Here is a 19,276-nt window from a genome sequence, read left to right as displayed (position 1 = left end):
ATATTTTTGACCACATAAGTTGTTCATCCCTATCGTTTACTTGAAGTACCTCTGGGTGATGCTGATTGACCCTTTCAACGCCATACAACTGACTTCTAGGGGGATGAGGTTGATAGGGTGCAGGGTACATGATCACTCATCAACTTTCCCCTGTCAGTGGCATGATCCTCAGTGAGCCTGTTTGAGTAGCACGGACCAAGGAAGAAAATAAGTAAGATGGCGTCTCCGCTCTGGTCTGATGAACATCGGGTCCCATCTTCCTCCCTTCCCAAATACCTTCTTTCCTGAACTAACTAATTGGGGCTGGGATGTTTTGATGCCCACCTCTCCCTCAGCCCCCGCAGATTCAGTTTATGCCTTCAATGTTTTTTTTTTTTTTTTTTTTCTTGGATTACTAAGAGCCCTCTGGCTGCTCCCCACCCCTGCCTCCAGTCTTGCCCTTCTTCAGTTCACTCTTCATACTTTGGACACACTGACTGTTCTAAAATGTGAATCTGACCATGCTGGCTCCTTGCTTAAAATTCCCTTCACTCACTTCAGGATGAAATACGAAGTCTTTTGCAAGCCAAAAGAAAACACTTTATAGACTGTTATTTCCAATCTCACCTCTTACTCCTCCTCCTCATCATCCCATACTGACCTACCTATAGCACTCATTCCTTCCTTACTTGGGAATCCTTTCAAACGTGTCTCCTCTTCCCTGGAATATTCTCCCTGAAACTGCTTTTCCTTATTTGGCTACCTTCTACTTGTATTTTAGGGCAAATTCAGAGATTCCCTCCATTCAAATGCCATCCATAGTTGATTGGCATGGATCAGATTTCAGATCAAGTGCTTATTCTTGGGGTGCCTATAACCTCTTAACTTGCTTCTGACATAGCAGTATCTTCCTGCTTTTTTATGTTTTCTCTTTGCTTGCTTGTTTGCCTACAATAAATTAGATTTTTGAGGCAAGGACTTTGTGATAGTCACCTTTTCAACTCAGTATTTGATCAATAGGGTAGATTCTTAGCAAATGCTAGATGATAAATGTTTGACCTAGGCCAATTCTTTCTTTCTTTCTTTCTTTCTTTCTTTCTTTCTTTCTTTCTTCTCCCCTAGTTTGGGAAGTTTTCCTCTTAATACTATATATGATATTTCACTGGGTTTCACAGGCAGTCATTTATTGGATAGATATCACCTCTGCAGTCTCCCCCAAATAAACCTGTTTAGAGATTTAGAGCCCTTCCCCAGCCCCCTCCCTAATTTCATATATGTATCTCCATTCTCTCTTGCACTCCCTAAGTTTTCCAACAGAAATTTGGTAGATTCTGCTCCTTCTCTCCTTACCATCACAACAGCAGAGCCCTTTGTTTCCCATGGGCGGGGGCAATGGTGAGCATGGCGGGCAGAGGAGTAGGGGTGAACCAAAAGTGCTGTGTCCCCTAGGTGGAGTTTGGTAGGGAATCATTCTTTCCCCTCTCTGTTTTCCTTCCTTCTGAAGCTGGGGAATCCACAATCTTTGGTAGTCATTAGTGTGGCCCGTTAATATTTCCCAGATTCGTGGTAGGATTATACTTACCCGCCTAAACAGAAGTGGAAGGATCACATCAAACAGAAGCTCCTAGAGCTGAGATGTGACTCACCACTCTCAGATGGTGGCTGCTTTGTCTCAGAGTGAGAACAATGATGAGCAGAGCCCCCTGGCAAACTGTACCGGACACGTACTGGGATTGAGAAATAAGGCTTCGTATGTAAAGCTGCTAAGATTTACAGGTTGATGGTTACCACAGCATAACCTGGTTTCCTTGGCTGATGCAGAATCACTGAAATAAAAATTTTCTGTTTGCTAGAATTCTCCTTCTGGGGATTCCATAGGGAGAGGTGGTTCAGCATTATGGACAATGACATTTCTGCTGCTCTCTTTCTCCCTGATCTAACCCCTGTGGGTGGAGGGCCACAATTTCTTATCCTCATTTGCTTTTCTATGGCACTCTCATTAGCAGGGCCATGGGCCATTGCTTCTCCATAGTAGGTATCTCTTGCTTGATTTCTGTAGCATCTCGCCCTTTTACTTTTGCCAGAATACAATTTCCATTTCCGGGCGTGGGGGTGGGGCCCTGCCTCACACCAATCCTATGATTGTGATGGGCTGTCAATCATAGCATCGGGTACCCCTGACCACAGAAATTTGCACATGATCTGGACCTAACCATTTGTCATTCCATAAGCTATTGTTATAAAGGGTGAAGTATGACCTAATTTGGTTTAGTCAGGGAACTTTTCTGCTGTATTAAAGTGGGAAAGCAAGAGGCATCTCTTTCCTTTGGGTTCTAAGATAGGATGATCTGATCTGCACTGGAAAAGAGCATTGTCAACAAACACAGAAGTAGCGACAAGAGCCATGTATAGAGAGACACCTGCTGCTTTTGTGAGCTAATAAATCCCCCCCCCCCGTTCTGAAACTGATCTAAGTTGTTTCTGTGACAGTAACAGAAAGAATTCTCACCAATTTACCTGGAAATATTAAATATTCTCTTTCTGCGTGATCCTATTTGCCTAAGTCCCTTCCCATCATGCTCTGGCAGTAAATATATAGGTGACCCCAAGTCCTTGGACGTGATCTTCCTGGAGAGCAGGCACTCAGGCCCGAGAGTCTCAGAGCTATGAAACCATTAACTTCGCTTAGTGAAAGGTTGGATACAGACCCTCTTCAACTTCCTGAACACTGATTTCCTCTCATCACACTTATCATTATAAGACTTTCTCAATATTCTCCTACCTCAGAATAGAAGTGGCATCTCAGAAAGGGTGTTGTGGGGAGGGGGGGGGGGTGCTTGGTGTTCTATTGGCAAGAAGTGACATTTGATAGCCAACTCAAAGAGAAGTCAGAAAAACCATAGATGGCGAGCAAAATGCTTCAAGGTTGGGGCTGTCAAATGTCAGGACAAAGAGTGTTTTACACAAGTGGAGCTCAGAGCGCATCACTATTCATCAGTGAACTACACATCACTGCTTCCCTAGGCTTCATGCAAAAGCACAGGCTCCTAGCCTGACCCGGAATCAATATAATGTTCAATTACCTTTGGGATCCTCGGTTTGTGAAGGCAGAGGTCTGTGGAATTCATTAAAAAAACATTGCTATTATTAATTGTCTCAAATGCCGGGCATTCAAACAGTTAAATCCCAGTTTTTCTAGCAAATGTATTTATGTAGAACAGCCTTGTCTCCGACGGTGCTGGGTCGATGAGGTGTACTGTATTGTTTATCAATATCCATAGTTTGCATTATGGATAGATTTGTTTTGTTCGTATGCACACTCTTTAGTACGTGATCATGTTTGTGTTTTGTAAACACTAAAACACAATCCAAATGTCCTTTATCACCCTGCTCCCTAGAAGCCCTGAAGGACACTGGCGCCCACTGGCTCTGCTCCAGGAATCCCGAGGGAATCTCCATTCTCAACGTTTCCTGTACAGAAAGCTCTCTGGGGGAACTTGTTAAAAGTGCAGATTCCTAAGGTCCGTTCTCAGATATTCTGACTTAATGGTTCTGGAGTAGAAGCCAGAAACTTGCATTTTAAAAAAGGATCCCCGGGGCGCCTGGATGGCTCAGTCGGTTAAGCGTCCGACTTCAGCTCAGGTCACGATCTCACGGTTTGTGAGTTCGAGCCCCGCGTCGGGCTCTGGGCTGATGGCTCAGAGCCTGGAGCCTGCTTCCGATTCTGTGTCTCCCTGTCTCTCTGCCCCTCCCCCGTTCCTGCTCTGTCTCTCTCTGTCTCAAAAATAAATAAACGTTAAAAAAAAATTAAAAAAAAAAACAAAAGAATCCCCTTCCTCCAATGATTCTGATAGAGATGTGACCGAAATAAGTTGGACTAAAAAAAAAAAAAAAAGGACTTCTTAAGTCAAGTTTTAGATGGTGGTATAATTAGAATTATTATCCATTATTTATGTGGCAGATGATGGTCACGAGATGCTTGATGACTCTATGTTAATAGGCAGTGTCTGCTGAAGGGGAATGTGACATTGGTCTATCCTTTTCCGGGCTTCCCTTCCACTCTCTCTCCTTCTGTTGAGCCCCAGCCAGTTCCGATAGCACTTTTGGTTTGGCCCCTTATAGGGGTTTGTGATAGAGGAGTGAGGCACACAATTAAGAGTCTTTGGATTTCGAAACCGGCAACCATCCTTCTGCAGGGTGCCCATTGTTTGATAATAGTCGTGGGTGAGGCTGGCATTCCTTTACCACCCTCCGTGGGTCGGGCATTTGTCACGTATGACCTCGTAACATTCTCGTAACAGCCTTGCAAGTAGATGTTATGTCTTTAAAAATGAAGAAGGTAAGGTTCAAAGAGGTTAAATGATCAGCTCATGGCAATGCAGCCGATAAATAGTGGAGCCAGGGGACCCTGTGTGCAGCTCCCGGGGCCTCCTACCACTTGTCAGCGTGTCAGGGCCCTCGAAGGGAAAAGAGCAGCTCAGGGCTCCTTTGTCTCGGCAGCTCATCTGGGTCTGGTTAGGGCTTTGCCCTCGCAATGGTCAACAATGATTCTTGCCTGCTCTTGTCAGATTCAGTTAATCTTCTCTGGGTTCTTCCAGCATCAAGACCCAGACTGCTTACTAAACGAGCCCTTTTGGCGGAGTGGGATCAATCTTAACGTGAAGATTTCCAAGAACAAAAAGCACGTGGTGTGCATTTTCCTAGGCCTGCGGATAAACCGCATTAGCTTCGTGACTGCCTTTCCTGTGACAAATCACCTTTTTGCTTCCTTCACCTCGATATGCCCTTTCAAGGAGTCCAGACCTATCATGTGAGGTTGGGGTGTCCTAGGAGAAAGGGGAAACGGGAAGTTAGGCGTAGTCTGTCAAAACAAGGGGCAATTGGGCTTGAAAATCCCTGCTCTTCAGGGGCAGTGATATCCTGGTTTAGTGTAATGAAAGTCCTCGTACCCAGTGTCCTCTAACAATCTGACTTTAATGGGGTTACTATAGCTGGGGTAAAGCATTTTATATGGAACCAGGTTTACATTATCCTACTCTTTAGAGATCTTGCTTGCAATGCTGTTCAAATCCTTTAATCCATAAATAGGATTCCAGACAGCGCTGGGCTGCCTTCCAAAACTGTAATCTTCCAGTATATGAATTATTACCAAAAGATTAGGGTGTTTCTAGTAATAACATTTCAAATAAATCAGCTTTCATGGAGGAACAACAAACTAATATTGGAAATAACAATATAAAGACATTTATATAGCCACTTGCTAGAATAACTTCCCTAACCAGGGGCTTCTTTTCTTATTTACATTCATTCTGTTTGAAAAGTCCTTTTTCATTTATCACCAGCTGCTGGCTTTAGCCTTAAAGCATGCCACACGTTCCCAGGTCCTGGGTCTCCTAAGTCCCTTCTTTGACGTCTATGAAATCACCAGGTGTATGGTGATCCCACCAGGGATGGTCAGAGGTGTTCACTATTGCCCCCAGGAGCTCCCGATCCCTTTGACCTTTCTCTTTGGCTCCGGGCAAGTGTGTAGGGGAAAGTTAAAAGTAAATTTCAGGCTGGAAAATACTTTCTTGGGGCTTCATTTCAAAGACAATGAATGAGATTGTGGAGTAGAAGGAAAGATTCCTTGTGCGACTTTAGAGACCGAGTGATACAAAGATCTCTGCTGAGATTTACCCTGAGAGCATGCGCCATGCTGATGACCCCAAGGCTGTGTGATGTGCGGTAAGAACACTTTATATCTGGATGACTCCTGGCTTCATCACTCACCAGTCTTGGGCACCTCAGGCAAATTCCTTTACCCCTTTGTTCCTCCACATCCTCATCTATAAAATGGGGATACTTCCTACCCATGGGGCTTTGAGACGATTAAATGAAGTAACAGGGGCACACATATGAGTTTTTTCTCTCTCTCCTGTTTACTGTTCCTATGAGCCATTTGACTTCCTTGTAAGGGGGCCCATGGGAAGGAAGGAGACTCCTTTACCAACAGGTGGCTGTTCTGAGAAATGCCTCCAAGCTAGAAGTAGGGAAGCCAGGTTCAATTCCCATTTCTGTGGCCAACCTGCTGTGACCTTGAGTGAGCTGTCACACTTTCGGATCCCCATTCCAGCATCTATTAGAAGAAAAGCGTCTGGCTCCGCCCTACCTTGTAGGGTGAAAAAGTAGTAAAGCCAATATACTTATATGAGATCACATTTCAGGAGACATTTCATAGTCAAAGAATTTTAATGCTAGAAGAGGTTATCGAGGAAAAGAGGGAATTAACATTCATTAAAAGTACTCACCATGTTCAAAGTGCTTTATATGCTTCACCATATTTAATCCTGATAGCCCCATCAGGGTGGGGGGCTCACGCCCACTTTATGGAAGAGGAAGCCGAGGCTCAGGGAGTCACCTTCACCTAACGTATTCAAGGTCACACGGCTACCGTATGGCAGAGGCAGAACTCAAACCCAGATCTGTAGGACCCCAAAGCCCATTGTTTCCCCATTACATCGTGTTTTTATCATTTGTAATTCTCATTTTACAGGTGACAGAACTGGGACTCAAGAGATATTGAATCATTCATCCACGGACTTAGCTGGCTAGTGAAAACTCCAAGACTAGAACCCGGTTTTCCTGATTGCTATTCCTGAGAGCTGCCCCCTTCCAGAAAGAATTGGTGTAAATTCCCTAACCTAACCCTCTGTCTTCCATTATTATTTCAAAGATGTTTTGTTTTCATTTTGGATAGACTTTCAACAGACAGAGGCGCCTAACATTTTAGTTCTCTGTCTCCCGTCTTATATGAAAAGGTTAGACTAGTTGATTTCTCTGGTTCCTTCTAGCTCAAAAATTCCATTATTCCTATGACCCTCCATTCCCCATAGTACTTAATGATCTGTAAAGAAACACTTAAAGGCACAGGTTTACTACCTTCTCGCTCTGCAAGCTCGAGGGAAGCCAGCTATTATTTTCCTTCTTCAAAAGGGAGATCTGAGACCCACATTGCTTGAGCAACTAACTCAAGGACATAGCTGATCACTGGCTGCACCAGGCCCAGAATGCTTGAGGGAGATCTGTGTTTTATTCACCTTTTAACCTCGATCCTTAGCAGAGGACCTGGGACATAGTACGTGCTCGTTTAGAGGAGAACAAACACACTCATGCATTAATGGATGAATGAGTTGAACCCAGGCTTCTCAACTCCCGGTGCGCATTGCCTGTAGCAGCACACACACACACACACACACACACACACTCTCTCTCTCTTTTTCCCCCAAATCTTTTGAAATGGGGGCAATTGGCCTTTTTGCTAAGTGCTTCACGTCTTGGGCTTTGTTCAAACAGGGTAGACCTGAAACACACGTTTCAGAAGGAGGATGTCTTACTTGCAGACCGGGAGGATAGCAGGTGTGCACACGGAGCTGGCGGGATGAATTTGCACACACCATCCCCACCGCTGGTACTCAGCGGAAGGCAGCGGCGGTGTATTATTAATGCGATGGCGAAGGGGATGCCTGGAGAAGAGACGTTTGCGAATTGTCTCCTCAGATTAAAGGACCTTTGAAATGGAAAGCACAAGCCCTCTGATTGAGCCCTGCACTTTACATTTTGGACTCTTAAATGAAAAGGAAAAGAGAACACAGAGAGAAAACCGCCACTGCCTTTTTGGAAGCCTGTGTCATTTTTTGTTTCTCTTTCCAGCCCTCCACTTAGCCGCCCCAAAAGGCAATGATGAATGGGGTGTACTACAAAGGGGAGCCGGCAGGCACACAGGGCCCAGTGCTGTTTCTGTCAGGGCGGCTCAAAGGGAAGGCAGCGCCACACAGCGCGTCCCCCTTTCCTCCCTAAACAAATGTTGTTTTTCCTGAAGCGGTGACAGCCTGATTTAATTACAGGGAGAAAGAGAAAGGGAACATCCATTCTGCCTGGTGGAGAAGTGACATTGGAAGTCTCGGGTAGGACGGGAGCAAGAGTTCGCCCGTCCCTTGGGCCCCTTGCTCAGTTATGCTTTCTGCCTTGGTTTCCCCATCTGTCGCAGCAGAGACGGAACTCTCTGAGCTATTTCAGGGTGTGTGGGAGGACTGCTCGGTACAAATTGATGTGAGGGCAAAACGTGTGGGAAAGGAGGGAAAGAGGCATGAGGGGGACTGCATAGGCCAGTGGTGACAACTTCATGCATGTGTTGCTGTCCTTATGAGGTGAGGCTGGGGCTGAGTGGATGAGAGGGTGGGGACAGAGTTGTCCCCTGGGAGTTGTAGGGAGGTGCCACCTCCCATCCCCCCTCCCACAATCGTATGCATACATGCTTTTGTTCAGATGATACTTAACTTCGCGAGAGCAGACGGATGGACTTTTTGACTTATGGAAGACCTTTCTCAGGTCGTGATTCTGGGACACAGACTTTGGCAAACGGGTCTTGGCTGTGGGAATCGGAGACCATGCATCTTCGCTGAAAGCACCCCATGCTTCTCTCAGCCTGCAACACAGGGGTGGTTCCACTCATTAGCGACCGAGCCTCTTTCTCAGGGGCCAGCCTGCTCTTCTTAAGCAACTATTGTCTCCTTTTCTATTCAGCTGTCAACTCATTCCCCATGATGCCGTGACTTCCAGCCCAAAAAGAGACTTTCCCCGGGGCTGGGCAGGGAGGTAAGTCTCCCATCCGAGGGGGCTGTCGCCCTTTCTCTCCACCACCCAGAAAGAGCAGGCATCCTCCTGGTGAGCAGTGATCTGGGCTGGCCTCTGTGACAACAGGGAGGTGGGAAGGTGAGTACATTCGTAACTTTTACCTACATTTCTAGACATTTTCAGGGTTGGGCGAAGAGGTTCTGTGGAACCACAATATGTCAACCTAGGAGTCACAATGAAGCACTATGAGAAATCCAGCCAAGGTTAATTGGACCATGCGTTTATTTTTTCTTGAAATGAAGCAGACCCCCAAAGATAGCATGTGACATCCCCTGAGGCAAGTACTAGGCATGGAAGTCCTGATAGTTAGGTTTCGGTTTCAAGTCTGAAATAACTTCAAGTCACAAATAACCTTACGTGAGTCCAATACACGTGCTGCAAAGCTGGTCAATAGTAGTGACCAGTGGGTGAGCTTAGCTGCCACTGTGTCTGAAACCAGATCTGCTCCCAGACGTGCAGCGTTTTATGGTACCTAAAATAGTGGTAGCCTTAACTTTGGGCAATTGTGAGGTTTTCTAGAAACATTTCTCACGGGCGTAAGAAGTAGCCACTCCGCGTTTGCTTTCTCGGTTCTGATTTATATTAAAGCAGACTAGAAAGAGAGGAAGGGGAAAGAAAATACTGTAATTCTGCACAAATTGGAGTTTCAATCGTCATTATTAAGGAAGTATTTCCAAACAATGAAAACTGATGTATGGTGCCCAGCCCCCCACCCCCCAAACACCAGTCACTCTCCTTTCTCCCAGGGTATCTCAGTGTGAACCTTGCTTGGAAGTTTCCAGAAAGGACTGACTAGGTCCAGAATTGCTGTGATGTCTGTCTTCGGGTGGCTGGTGATGAGAAAGAAAGCAGAAACTCTGGTTTGGGAAAGATGGAAAGGTAAAAAGTTCATGAGCTATTTGAAGCTGAAAAAAAAAATCGTATATCCATTAAGAGGGAAGAGAGGAGGGAATTTCTAAAATTGTTAATGGTACTAATTTGCCTGTTGTCCCTTGAGAGGCAGGGTTGATCTTCCACTTCAGGATGTTATGGATCTCTTGCATTTTCCTGCTGTCTTAGGAATATTTTTGTCATGTGACTTATCTTCTCTCCTTTGTTTTATTCTTTGGAATCCCTTTTCCTCCACCTCAGGCTCCCGGAAAATCAGCCCCATGATGCCATGTGACTTGTTCCCGTTCAGCATAATTGAGTCCTTCACACTCACTTGAAACTCGGGCCCCTTCCGAGCCAGCCAAGCCTGGTAATTAAAATGTCCCCTTCATCTTTAATTGCTTCATTTAACACCTAGTGCAGTGGTTTAGGAGCGCGGGTGCCCTCGGCAGCGATCTGGTGTGCCCTAGATAACTGCCAAGCAACACCTCTCGCCCTTGGCTCAGACATATTCCTCTCTTTTGGGGGCTGGGCATCTTCAAATCCCAGCCTTCCTTTGGCACACTGTGCTTTTCTCACTTGTTTAGGAAGTGCATTTTTAATTTTCTCTGCATTCCTGGGTGCCAAGTGGGGCCAGCCCCTGCCCCAGCCCCACACCGAGAGAGGATGTGGCGTCTCCTGGCAAAACTTATCATGACAGAGGCCACATGCGATTACCTGAGTCAGGTGCAGGGCGTGGGGAGAAGCTCTGGGCCGGGAAGGGCAAGGTCAGATTTGGAGTCTCAGCTCTACCGGTTCCAATTCTCCCAGCGTCTCATCCTCGCGGCGTTGGGCAAGTTCCTTGGCTGAGCTCCCTCCAGCCCTACTTTCCTCACCACGCCACGAGGTCACTGTGAGGACCAAGGCAAGAGAGGGAGGTTTGGTAATGTCTTAGAGAAATGACAAAGAATTTAAGTTGTCATTTGGGCACAGAGGCCACCTGGGATCATGAGTGTGACTAACAGAGGCTATCTCTCACCTTTATCTTCTAAATGTGGCTCTGGGAGAGGGGTGGTGACTGAATACCCCTAGACATGAGCTGTATGTGACAGGAGGGGGTGATGTTGGTTGCCAGGGAAAAACACTGGCACAAGAAGCCTCCAGGCCATATTGTCTACCTCTTTTTCCCTATATTGCTTTTCCCAAAGAAAGTGTGGTTGGGTGGTAGGAGTAAGCACCTTCCCATTGAAGGGATTCTATGACATCACATGTATCCTCCTGAAGAAGGACGGGTAGCAGAAACTCTTGGTCATAATTTGAAGGATTGCTCAGTGTAGCAGGTTAGGGATAGATTTGCTGAAACACTTTCATGTGTTAAGGAAGGTCGAACAAAACGGTCTTGAGTATCCTTTGGGAGCAGAGAAGGTTATGTTGGTGGTACTAAGCCCCTCCCTACTGAAAGTGAAGAAAAAAAGGGTCAATGCATTGCCCTGTCCACCAGAAGTCTTTTGACGAACTTAACAATGCTTTGCATCTAGTAACTTTTACCTCTCGAAAATATTAGGGCTTCCCTTTGAAGTGTGTGTGTATGTGTGTGCGTGTGTATACATGTGTGTGTACCTGTGCATTTGTGGCAGGATGGGGTATGGGAAGAGAGGAATCTGCCATATTCTATGTAGGGTGAGATGCCATCAGAAGACAACTTCAAGAACCGGACATCTTGGATTGACCTGGTTATTTGGGGAAAAACTGACTCTTGGTGATTGCCAGATTTAGCAAATAAAAATGCAAGATGTGCAGTTGCGTTTGAATTTCAGATTAACGATGAATTCATTTTTAGCACATGTATGCGCAATGCAATACTTGGGACACACATAATAAACAGGTATTTGTTGTTTATCTGAAATTCAAATTTAGCTGGGCATCTTTCATTTTATGTGACAACCCCACTTGGGGTGGGGGGGGTAGGTGATATCAGAGTCTCTTTGGATTGTGAAGGAAGCCCACAACTACTATTGCTCGTCCAAGATTTATAGTGCCTATGGGATCTAGAAACTTGAGGGTAGAAGGCGCAAGACCTTGTACCCAATCATGCATTGTGAAAAGTATTCCGCTGTATAGTTGAGAGCAATAGGTATGTCGAGAAAATCACCTGGTTATTCAGCACAGGGTCTCCGAATTTTGTGTTTATTCAGGATCCATATTTCTTACCCTAAGCATTTATTGAGCACCTACTCTGATCCAGACATTGTGCTTGGTCCCTGGATGACTACAATAGAAAGCCAATTGTAATACGGTGTTGTCGGACTACTTAGGTTGCAAGGGAAAAGAACAGACACACTCAAGAAAGCTAAAAAAAAAAAAAAAAAAAACGAGGAACTTTTTTCCTCTTAGATATTACATGTTTATCTCAGATTTTCTCTAAATTTCTATTCTGTTCCCCTCTCCACCAGCCAGAAATTTCCTACTTACTCATTTTTCCATATGGTCCCAAATGGCTACCCTGGTACCTAAAATTACATAGCCTTCCAGTGCCAACACCGACTCTGGAAAGCATCTCTACGTATCTTAGTTCAAATCCTTGGAGGAAATTTCATTAACTAGCTTGTCTTCTAGGTACTAGTCAGGAGATGCTCATCAGCTTATGTAATCATCACTCTTGTGTCAAGTGTGCTTCCATGGTTCAGTCAGCTATGGTCAGACGGGGAAATGGGCAAGGAGCTCTGCAGAATTGTCTAGTACATTCCATTCCTTGCGTTCTTGCCTTCTCACACATTTAGTTCCAGGCACATCCCTGCCTAAATAAATAGCTATTTTTAAAGCTTAGTAGTGAAGAGTGTAAGCTCTGGAATCGGACTGACTGCGTTTGAATCTTGGCTTCGCATTTTAGTTTCATTGTGTCCTTAAGAAGGCTACTTAAACCTTTCTGTTCCTAAGTGTCCTCACTGATAAAATGTTGATAATGACAGCAAGCACCTCGGAGTGTTGCTGCAATAAAATACATGTAAAACGCTTAGAATGGATCAGAGGGTGAACACTTAATAAATGTTAGCTGTTATTATTGGCATTGTCACACATACGGTCACCCGTTTGTTCAGCCACTTCCCATTAGAAGACAACGTGAGGTCACGACCTGCTGTTGCATCCAGAGTTAATGTCAAAAGGGCCATCTTAATTTCCAACCTCTAGGTGATGTCTGGTCCTCCCCTGGTTACATCCCAGGAGACTTAAGTGGTAAATTTAATCCATATAGACTGAGAGATTAAAAACCAGAAAATTATGATCATAAAGAAGTAGAATTAATAAAAATTATAATAATGATTCCTGTAAATAGGAGAAAGAAAAACATTATAGAACATGGACCCCTTTGGGGTGCCTGGGGGGCTCAGTCAGTTAAGTGTCCCGACTTTCGCTCGGGTCATGATCTCGCGGTGTGTGAGTTCGGGCCCAGTGTTGAGCTCTGTGCCGACAGCTCAGAGCCCAGAACATGCTTCACGTTCTGTGTCTCCCTCTCTCTCTGCTCCTCCCCCACTCACACTATGTCTCTCTCTCTCTCAAAAATAAATAAACATTAAAAAAACAAAATTAAAAAAAGAAAAGAACATGTACCCCATCTTGCAGGCTAACCCTTCAGCCTTGCAATATGAGGTGTCCCTTCTGGTCTTCTAAGTACAGCCATTTATATTTGTAGGTGATAAAACATTGGCAGAAGTCTGAGTAGCCTGTGCCTCCTTCTAAGACCCATTCAGTTTGTATATGAAAATTCCAGCATCTGTTACAATAAGACTGAACATTTTAATAATAGCCTGGCACCTTTAACAAAAAATATCCACCTGCCCATGGACACAGTCACAAAAAGCTTCTCTGTCCTCCATAGGGCAAATCCCATGTGACCCACTCTTAACCAAAGCATGGAAACCTGAAGTTTCTGCCCTGACAGCAGAAGAGCATCAGCCTTTCCGTGTGTAACTTTGATTTCCAAAGTCTGTGCCCCCCTCAAGTTTCTCAATCAGTGCATTAATGGTTGGGGTTTTCAGGGTGATCATTGCTCTTACCCCTTAAGTTCTCACTGAGTTTTGAATCAACTGAGAAGTAGAAAGAAGAAGAAAATATATGGGTCAAAATATGAGCCTTTATTTATCACACTGGAGTTGCGAATGTATGGTTTGTATCTGTGGTCACACTTACGCAAAATCATTCTCTCTTGTCTCTTAATCTCTAGAAGTAGAAACAGAGAGATGAGCCTCCAGGCCCATGGCTACACGTTCATAAGAGATCTTGGAAATGGGAAGAAGCGAGGGTGCCCACTCTGTGCAGTTTCAGAAACCCAGGAGGTGCTGAGTCAAGCATGCCCAAGTTCCTTATTCCCACGCTATCCGGTAGATGATCAGTTCCATTTTGCTTTGAAAAGAATCAGTTAAAGATATAGAAAGAAGGAGCAGATGTAGTTTTTGCCAAAATTTTGGAAATAATTGAATGTCTTACTTTTACAGAAAAGATAAAAACTTGGGGATGGGGAGAGGATGGCTTGTTAACTTCCTTGGCAGTGGAATGAATAATTGTCCACGTGGGACTGCTTGAGATCCTGTGACTCCAAGACTTTTGGAGGGCCCTTGGTTTGGCACTGATGAGAAATGGTGCTTATACCCTACCTGAGGCAGAGGAGATGAGCAGGTTCCTAAGTCCTGGGAAGAAAGATGGCAGAGTCAAGGCTGAATGTCAGGGAAAGGGAAAGAGTACTTCTAAAGCACTTCTTGGCCTTCCCAAGTCCCCTTCATCATTGACAAAGGGGAATGACAATACGATACCTTCTAAATTCCTAGGGTTTAATAGTAGACATAGAGGGGAATAAACATAGACATCTGGGTTTGGTCCAATACTCAACTGGTCAATTAGCTTTTAATAAGACCTACTGTGTGTTCAAGGAGTTCTCCTGCAAAGACCTCAAGAAACTTTGGTTCCAATGGGAACTGTATGTGTTCTCACATGTGGGTAGGTGCACCCACATATATACACACATACACACACAGCACGCATGTGCGAGGGAACATAGAACACACTTTTAATGCGGCGGGACTTTGGAGAGGAGAACGGAGATGGCTCTGTAAAAGCAAACCATCAGGGAAGGTTTAATGGAGGTGACAACATTGCCTAGTAGGTTTTAAATAATCTGGAAAAAGAGAATGAGTATTACAGGCTGGGGGTGGGGGGGGGGAGAGAGTGGGAAAAAAACATACTTTGTTATGAGGAGAGAATGAACAAAATGTGTGAGTGTGTGTGTGTGTGTGTGTGTGTGTGCCCTTGGTGAAGAGGGAGTAACAGAAGAGGCAAGTAAAGATACCAGAATGGAAAAACACAAACTTTCCCCATAGCTATAAAATAAAGGCCTTTTCGTGCCTATCCTATCTGGCGGGTCTTGGGTATCTACGGTGCCGATCAAATTTCCATACTTAGGGAGAACATAAATTCCACAAATGCCTTTTCTTTACACACACACAGACTCTCCATACCCATTCCCAACCACAGAAAATGCTGTATTAATTCGATTCAGAGCACCTTTCATGATAGCATCTTTCCAAAACCCACACTACAAGCTCTGTCTCCTTTTTTCTCTCTCTTTGATGTATCAGCCTTGAGGGACTTACCAGGAAGCAGACATAAGGGCCCCTTTTCTGTCCCTCTGCCTCCTTCCCAGTTAACGCCTTTCTTCCCTTCTCCAAGTGGCCATTTCACTTCCTTCCCCCCCTGTGGGAAATATGCCTTTTGGCCTTATGAGGAGAAGGGGTGACTATGTGGCCAACCTTCACGGAGGTTATACATCCCATCTCTGCATACCACCTTGACCTGACCCACCCTGGGAACTGGTCCTATGGAGGCATCTCTGTCTTGTGGAGTCTGTACAGCTCTGAGTTCTGCTCTTGAGAGTGATGTTGGCTAATAAGAAACTAAACTTTGTGGTCATGACCATGAGTGAAAATCAGGGGAGACCAGGGCAGAACTCAGTGGCTAAAGAGAGCTACATGAGGGAAGTGGGGTCTGAACTTCATTTTGTAAACTGGGGGGGGGGGGCAGGTTTTAGTTAGGTGTAGACGGGGAGAAGGGGGTGCTTGATGGAAATTTTGGTAGTGCCTGAACCACTGATGGTACAATATTGGAAGATGTCAGCACCGGTTGGAAATGCATTTTCCTGCCAAGTTCCTGGCTTAGACACCTTGAGTTCTAAGGGTATCTTAAATAGGTTTTTTTTCTCCTGTTTCCCATTTCCTACTGGACCAACCAATACCAGGCTACAAAGAGATTTCTTTCAGTAAAGAAAACTTTTCCCTAACTCGAGTGCGTTCTGAAAGGGCTGCTGGTGATCAGAGCGTCCCCCCACCTCCCAGGACTTTGCCCCCCTCTTTCTCTGGTTGATGGATTCCCGTGATGTAAGGGAACTGCTTGAGTTGACTATGGTACATCCTCATCAGCGTCTGCGCAGGTGCAAAGTGAGAGGCCGAATCAATTAGTGCCATACCTACGAGGAAGGGCGCGCATTGGGTGTGGTTGTAGGAGAGGGTGGGGCTAAATTAAGCACGTCATCTCTGCAGGGCCACCAATCAAAATCAGCTGTCAACAAGTCTGTGGTAAGTTTTTAAAAGAGCATTTTAATGATGAAATGACCGTCTTCGACGTGATTTTGCACGTGATTGGATAAAATTCCCTCGTGAAAAATGTTTGCCTTCAAGGTCTTGAAAATGCTTCCTCCTCCTTGTTCCCCAACGGACAGAAGCGCAGTCTCCAATCACCTGAAACACAGCCCTCTGTCCCAGCCTGTAATTATGGTGGGGACCCAGAGCGATGCTAGTTAAGGACTCTGTCAACTTGTCCGTTAAAAGAGCTGGAGATGCGTGGGGGTTGTGTGTGTGTGTTCTTTCATTTTTCTTTCCCCTGAAAGAGTTTTCAGATCACAACTGTTTCCAGAGAGGCTGAAACTCTGACACAGATTGTCAGCGGGAGACCAAATCCTCATCAACCAACTTTACAACACTTAGGAACAAAATGAATACAGCTTTGATTTCGAGGGGACCAAACTGGCTCTGTGACCTTACTGTTTGCAAGGTTCCTGCTGATTTGGAGACTGGGTTCATGCTTGTCATAGAGTTTCCCAGGGAAAACAGAGGCACCTGGTGGCTTGCTTTGAGGGGACAGAAACACCCCCTCCAAGCTTTCATGCCTCTCTCTATGGAGCTAATTCAGCCTCCGCCTTCTTTCTTCACCGTGCCCCAATTTCTCTTATTGACTACCAACAGTCTTCGACTTGGGGGCAATGCCAGGTTTTCCACTGAAGTATTCTTCGATTCCAGAAAAATGGCAATCTGAATGCCAAGGATTATCATTCAAAAGCATTTCTCCTTCTGTTCTTTTCAATGAGAATCGGTTCTGTTCTAGACCGAGGCACTTTAAGAAGAAAAGGATGGAAGGGCGCCTGGGTGGCTCAGTCGGTTGAGCATCCGACTTCGGCTCAGGTCATGATCTCGTGGTTCGTGAGTTCGAGCCCCATGTCGGGCTCTGTGCTGACAGCTCAGAGCCTGGAGCCTGCTTCAGATTCTGTGTCTCCCTCTCTCTCTGCCCCTCCCCCACTCACACTCTGTCTCTTGCTCTCTCAAAAATAAACAAACATTAGAAAAAAAAAAAAGGAAGAAGAAAGGATGGAAAAACAAGGTGACAATGAAACAGGGTAATCTGGGGTCACTCCTGGCCAAGTGTTACCCAAACAGGAAGGAAAACCCAACGGCGAAGGTAAAACGCTAAGATTATTTTAATAACTGAAAAATTCCGCTAACTGATGACCAACGGGAGGAAGAGCCAGTTCAGATCTCGTGGCTTATGTGATGCCTGAGTTTTTTTCCTTCTTAAAACCTTCAAGTCACCCCATGGCATCTGAGTGAAGTATAAAACTCCTCATCCTGGCGGGATTCAGGACAACGTAAGGCAAGGCCCTGTCCTGCCTGTGCGGGGTCATTTCCTACTGCTGCTCTTGCTGACCCTGGAGACCAGCTAAACTCATCCCCTCAGTCTTTCTAGCGAGTATCGCAGCTTATATACGAGTACAAGTGGAAAAGGGACAGCAAGTGACTTCAGTTCATAGTAGTCACAAGTGACTGATAGAATTTTGTTGTTGTTATTGTTGTCAAAAACACATTTTGATGGGGACTGAGGCTCTGGATGACTAAAAATGAAAGGCAAAGGGTCCTAGGGAAGGTGAAGGGTCTGTGGGTGACTAATGAATAAACCAGGCCACTCGAAAAGTAGCCGTGGACCAGGCTGGAATTAGAGATGCCTTAAATCAGGAGAGACTTCAAACTTAATCCTGCCCATTGTACACCTCCGGGCAGGTTCTGAATCCCCTAGACGGGGCTGGGCTCCACGCCGCACGAGACCCAGCACTGCTTGGCAGAAGGCGCCTCTGACAATCTACCTCCTGCTTTATTCATTTACTAGAAGGCCTTGATCTATATTTAAATGAACATGCCTCCATTGTTTCCAGCCTTAGTGAAAATTTTAAAAAGCGGCATTTTTTTTTCTTTCTAGAAAAAGGTGGGTGAAAAAAGAGACACTCTCAATCTATTAGACACCAAAGGGAGAGGAGACATAAAAGCTCATTTTGCCTTGAGCCCCTCCCCGCCCCACCCCCGGGATAATCTCATACCCCCACTTACCTCAATCCCCGGTTGGTCTGTCTTGTCGCCCTCATTGGCTATGCTTCCCCCCTTCTGTCAAGTTCCTGCTCCCAATTCAATTTCAAATTGAACGCCCTCCCACTTTCTCTTATTCTAGCCCAGAGGAGATGGAGAACAGCTGGTCACCATCTTCCCTACCATAACCCTTCATATGGTGTAATTTTATTTCCTTAAATTAATGACAGCGTGTTGGGTGTCTCCCATCCCAGACACATTTTAATAGATGTTTTTAACATACGGAGGGCTGAGGGAGAGAAAACAATGCCTCCATCGTGTTTGGGCACATCCTAGATTTGAACGTGGCTCAGTCTCAACAAAGCTGCCGCCTTCTGATTGGAAACAGGATCGAGAGGAATTTACACCTTCCCCAGAGCCCCTGTGAGTAGTCAGGGTGGCGTAACCCTTTGCGGTGTGCCTTTGGGTGACGTAGGCTGGACTGTACAATTCTGAAACCTGCGTGTTCATTTGAGATCAATTATTTATAACGTGATAATGTCACTGCCACGATAGAGGAGCCCTGCCGTGAGAAAACTCAGTCTCCACTTCCCGCTCGACAGCATTTTCTTCTCACAAGGCAGGAACCAACCCAGCGTTTGGGTGGGTTTGAGTTCCTCATGGAGCCCTGCTCATAGTCAGTGGCGGGATTGGGGAGTGGGATGGTATACTTACGGGAAACGCAGGCTTCTCAAGGAATCTTTCAATTGTTGCCCAAGCTTGAAATCTTGGAATTCTACTCCCCCTCACGTCTCTGCATTCAGTTATCAAAAATCTTCTAACCCGTCGGCTGTGGACTGACTGAATGTTTGCGATCCCCTCTGAGCATGGCAGGGGTTCAGGTCATGAGGGTGGAGCCTGCATGAGCAGGGTTAGTGCCCTTTCAAATAAACCCCAGAGGTGGCACCTGGGTGGCTCAGTCAGTTAGGCGTCTGTCGGCTCAGGCGCCGAAGGCGACTTCGGCTCAGGTCATGATCTCACGGTCTGTGAGTTCGAGCCCCACGTCCGGCTCTGTGCTGACGGCTCGGGGCCTGGAGCCTGCTTCGGATTCTGTGTTTCCC

The sequence above is a fragment of the Panthera uncia genome, chromosome F1 (genome assembly GCF_023721935.1).
Source record: "Panthera uncia isolate 11264 chromosome F1, Puncia_PCG_1.0, whole genome shotgun sequence".
NCBI classification, from domain to species: domain Eukaryota; kingdom Metazoa; phylum Chordata; class Mammalia; order Carnivora; family Felidae; genus Panthera; species Panthera uncia.
Note: the sequence above shows the minus strand (reverse complement) of the source record.